This window comes from Octopus bimaculoides, chromosome 12, assembly GCF_001194135.2.
Source record: "Octopus bimaculoides isolate UCB-OBI-ISO-001 chromosome 12, ASM119413v2, whole genome shotgun sequence".
Lineage (NCBI taxonomy): Eukaryota > Metazoa > Mollusca > Cephalopoda > Octopoda > Octopodidae > Octopus > Octopus bimaculoides.
The window spans coordinates 20741196-20747328 of NC_068992.1; positions in this window are offsets into that span (position 1 = coordinate 20741196).

A 6133-nucleotide genomic window follows, 5' to 3' on the forward strand; every position below is an offset into this window, starting at 1 on the left:
TATTTATTTATTTATGTGTTTCAGCCAAGTGGCTGCGGTCATGCTGGTGCACCACCGTATATATATATACATATATATATATATATATGTGTGTGTGTGTGTGTGTGTGTGTCTGTGTGTGTGTGTGTGTGTCTGTGTGTCTGTGTATTTATGTATGTGTATATGATAGACGACAAAAATTAGCTTTTCTTGTATAGATTTTTTATCTTTAGCGAAGAAGAAATAGAAAAGTTGGACCTTGCCTTTTCCAGACGATACAAATAATAGCACACGTTCACACACATATGAACACAATCACACACACACACTTTCTTACAACCACACTCACATATCAATGCAGAAGTTTACGGTTGGATGGGACACGTTTTGTTATGCATTCGAAAGTGGAATGGCATTCGATATTGAGGTGGGTGTGAGATAAACTCCTTATTTAGACAATGTATGTTGAAATACGCTGCGCGGCGTTATGGATGACTGCAACGAAATGTAGAACAAGTGTTTCTGTGCCGTACATTTCCTGAGTTATAGACACCGATTTCGTTGATGAAATACCACTTAGAACTACCGTTCATAATTGTAATAACAAATTTTCTGTTCCATGCAATACTTTATCAAAGTGAAATTTGTTAAAGAATGGCACAATAAGTATTTGATGGATTACATGGAACTCTGTACAGTTATATTTAATGCATTTTTTCTATATAAAGATGTGGAAAGGCGAGTAAACGGAAGTAAACGGAAAAGCTAAAAATCAAAATGAACATTAACTGTAACATTAGTGTCGGTAAGTTGTAGTGGATAATGAGGCAATACAAAACTACTTAAATTATACACGTATGCAGTAATTGATTTTGCACCTAGTATCAAAATAAGATAGCTTTTGAGAATATATATATCGATGGAAAGTCATATATATATGATCTGACATCAAAATATGTGTGTGTGTGACATGCTACACATATTTGTAAGTTGGACAAGGTGTCTGGTGCTGAAACCATTACAATTAAATGTGTTTTGCTACTTTTGATTATAAAATAATAGTATTTATTTTATTTTTAGATATTTGTATTTATTTTAAAATATTAATATTTAAAATATTAGTATTTATGTGCGTGTTACTTTACTATATTTGCCTGGATTTGGTTATAGAATTTGTTATTTCAGTCCAAAACGTTTAACTGGAATTCCGAAAAAATATTCAACTAGAGGGGTTACTAGGTGTAAGATGGTGTTGTTGTTGTTGTTGGCAATCCGTCGCTTACGACGTCGAGGGTTCCAGTTGATCCGATCAACGGAACAGCCTGCACGTGAAATTAACGTGCAAGTTTCTGAGCACTCCACAGACACGTGTACCGTTAACGTAGTTCTCGGGGATATTTTATGGAAGGGGCTCAACCGACTAACAGTAAACAAACCATTATTTCCAGACAAACCAGCATACAACGAGGATTAATCGTTTGAAATAATGCATTTAGCTAAAAAATACATCAGTATAGGGTTTTCAGTTGAAATAGTTTTCTACCCGGAAGAGCAGAGTTATCATTGAACACACCATTTTTGGCTTCTTATATAATGGCAATGTGTATATCAGTTATTGGTTTCCGATTGGTCTTTCTTCGTGTTTTCAGCTTTTAAGGTAGTTGACTTAAGAATTTGATGGAGCTCAACACATGAAGCCTCATACGGGAATTACATAGAATGCGAGAAACTCTTACACTATTCATGAAAATTAAACATATTGTGAATGCTGGAAGAAAGGTTTTAGTAAAGTCTGTGTTATAAAATTCTAATGTATAGAATCAGGTACGTTTATAGAATTTTGGTAATTTCAACTATTTTTGTTCCAGTATTTAACCTTCTGAACTCTAGTATTCAGATTAAAGCAGCTTCGTTCTAATCGTTGTAGTTCTACACACACACACACACACACACACACACACACACACACACACACACACACACACACACACACACACACACACACACACACACACACATACACACACACACATACACACACACATACACACACACACAAACACACACACACATGCACACACACACACACATATATATATATATATATACCTACATGCATAATCACATGAGTATGTTTATGTGTATATATATATATATATATATATATATGTATGTATGTATGTATGTATGTGTGTATGTATATATAGACATGTGTGAACGTACGTGAGTGTCTATATATGTGTGTGTGGACACAATATAGTTCCTTATGCGCTGGTCGTATGATTATTTGTTTGTATGATATATTTTTTATTCTTTTCATCAGAAATATGGTGTTTCTTAGTTTATATGTGTTTTCTTATTCTGAAGATATATCTAGAAAGAGATGTTGAGCTTCTGAAGTTTATATTTATAATCACGAGGAATTGATCACCTTAGAAAAGTTGAATTATTTTTTTAGGGATATATGTTATTCTTTGTACACCTATATCTTTGTCTTCCCTAGGCGAGTTCTTTTCATTGATAACAAATTTTCTCTCATCATTTTGAAAGAAACTTCGGTTTTTAAATCTGTTATCAATATGATCAGATAGAAAATGGAAAATATTACGGCTTCAAAAAGAAAATAAAATCAACAAGAAAAATACTCAGCCCTTATAATTTACTACATCAATTCTAAAATGTTCTATTTTGCGTGTTCCAAAATAGCAGACTCAGAACAAATATTTAATATTCAGAAAAAATATTTGGAATATATAAATACTACTGCTAAAGATATCAATACTACGTACGACACAGGGAATATGGTAACACAAAAACCATTAGACTCTTACATTGGAAACTCTTAAGGTGAAGTGTAAACAAACGCAATTTGTCATGGAAAACGAAATGTGACTTCAATTTTAAATACATATTGATGTTTACTCTTTCTAACAAGAACATTAATTGGAATTTAATTTTTTTTTAATAAAAATATATCTTGCTGAGTAAAATAGCTGACATTTCACCCAATTTGATGATAATGACTACTAACAAACGGCCATTGTTATCTATAAATTAAATTTCCATTGTCAAGAGCACATTATATTAGAAGTAGGAAATATACTCTCTTTTAAGGCAAGGAACAATAAACAGTACTGTTTGACTATGCTCTGTGATCAAAAGATTTAAGGAAGGTCAGTGATATCATGATAATATGCATTTGAAATACGTTTCCTAATAACAGTAGGTTGGTAAAAATCTGAACCGCAGCTATTACAAGGTTCTGTCAGTTTCTGTCGGTTTATATTTGATTTACGGTATTATGACCTACGTTTAGCCAGTAAAATCTAACTAAACTTAGAGAAATATCGCAATTAACCGAACACTAAAATAAGAATGAGAGTGGTGTCAGGTACTAACTATAACACAGAAGTGCAATGTGACATATCTTGAGCGACTTTTCTATAGCCAAATTACTAATAAGCAGAAATTTTTTTTTTGATTAGTGAAATAAGTGAAATTTGTGTGTTTCTGTTTAAAACAAAATCAATGTTTTCAAAATAACAATAATTTGATTATATTACACTTTTATACCTAAACTTAATTCACTTTAAAAGAAAACCTAATTTATAAGCATTATTCTTACATTTCTCAACACAGACATTAAAATATGTTTCTTAAATTTCCAGTATAATACTCATTACTATATCAAACATATGCATTTTCATATTCTGAGATATTTTATTCCTCAGTTCCATTATCGTTAGCATATTTCAGGCCAGGAAATACATATTTAACTTACCACAAACATATTTATCTCTTCATGCCATTTCGTCCTAGTTAGCTTCTATATAATATACGTTTACTTATATTTATTTTTCATTCTTTCATTCATTGCTAACACTAGTTCATACATAACAACTATATGTTGCATCTTTAGCTCTTCTAATATGATTTTAGTAAAACCGAGTACAGTGAACTTGTCATGATGAAGCACATTGATGTTTGATGGAATGGCCTGTAATGTTGAAAAAGGTGGTGACAGTTTGGCCAAGCATGCGTAGTAAAATGCTTCGAATATGCCTCGCAAAGCGATCAACGTGCAGACGGCTCATTTCCGCATTGCAAAGTATGCCAAAAAGTTTGATTTTGATGCACACCATGTATCATATTCTGAAACAAATGGAAAGAATGATATACCATATTGGAACATGGTTTCATGCCACCGACAGGTAAACGTTTTATTCTTCTGTTCATGCATTTTCTCTTTAATCTCTAAAGTCCTTGTTTCCTTTCAACTTCCCTTACTCCTCATGTTTCCGCTTCATTTCTCTCGACTTGGGCTGCTTGTTGTCACACCATTTGTTCCTTTTTTCCTTCTTTCTTAGTTACTCCTACGACTTATCGCTCACCTTTGATGCCCACGTGGTTCTGTTACGCGTATCAGTTGCAGCCAGTTCTATATTTTAACTTAGAGGATATAAAACTCAGCTGTCCCTCATTCATTTCTCTCCTCTCAACTTTTCCTCTCAAAAGCTTTTTGGCTAAAACGTTGCATTTTATATTCTTCACGAGAAATTCATGGCCCTCTTTTTATTAACTCTACAATAGAAAAAGAAGTCTAGCATATGCAGACCAATACCAGCTTCATTGAAGTGTGATCATAACATGTTTATATACAGCTAATAACTATTATTGTACAACAGATTGAAAAACCAGGTCTAAAGGACGTAGATTTAACATTTGTCCTATAGAGTGGTGTGTATGAGTGAATGTAAGTGAGTGGAACTGCATAATGATATTTGATTTGTCTTTAAATTTACATTCAATTTTAAAATAAATAATTACTCATCGTCACGGCTATTTCAGAAGCCATATCCCAATCTCTTGCTTCTTTACCGTCATTGTGTGTACGGCGTGGTTAGAGTGTTTACAAGACACTAAAAACATTTTGAATTGAAAAGAAAATATTATTTTAAATATTTAAAATAATATCGCTCACCAGTTTTTCTCTTTGATGTGATTTAGTCTTCCAATACAACGTTTATAAAAGGTGGCGGTGAGAAATGATATATTGGCAGTAGAATCAAAGAATGTTGAACCGAAATCTGGATACAACTGTAAAATTTGTTTAATTCTTGTCTGTTATTTAAATATTAACATTTCAAAGATAATTTAAATATGATAAACAGCTTGTTCGCCACAATCATAACACAAGAATAACAATAATAATAACGACTACATTGACAAAAATAATAAACATCGACACATGCGAAAATGACGAAACAAACTCCAATACAACCGACAGATGAAAAATATAAACAATGATGAAGAGTATAATTTTAAATACATTTTCAAAAATGTTGGGTGTTTGCATACAGGGAATATAAACGCACATGCCATATGGATCTTTGAGTAACTTTTGTACGTGTATACACATAGCGAGGAAACATTGAAAAGGAAAGGAATGAGTGTCAAATATTTTGAAAAACACCGGGTTTATATATTTTCCGTGTTGTATACAAACCACATATATGAATAAATCGGAAGCTTTCTAGTAGCGTTGCATACCAAACCGAGATGCCTTCTAATGCATTTTCCTTGATATGTGAATAATACCTCTAATTAAGAACGCATTACAGCATCTGAAAACGGATATCAAATCGAAAATATATGTTATCAAACACAAAGCCTTTAGAGTATTTTCCGATTTTTATTTACATTTTCCGTAAATTAGAAATAGAATTCCAAACTTTTGCATAGAAATTCTGAACATAATTTCAGTAGAATCGGAAGATGTACAAAAACTAAAAATGTGCTGATATATTTGCTGTTATTATCAAAATTTTCCGTACAATGCAGGCATGTAAATGCCTACAATCAATTCAATAAACAAGCCTTTTGGATAAAGCGGCGACAAAATAAAGTAACGTCGTGTTAATATTGAGATTCACTTCTTGTAACATATGGCGCCAACTAAACAGCTAGCAAACATAATTTTGTCATTTGCATTCTTTCATATTCTTTAACAAAACTAATAAACTGTGTGGAGAAATATTGCGTAATTATTGTAAGACATTTTTTAGGAAAAAATAAAAAAAGGTAAATTAAAGTATACAAAAACGCACATACACATACAGCCACAAACACCCACACGACCACACCCATATATATA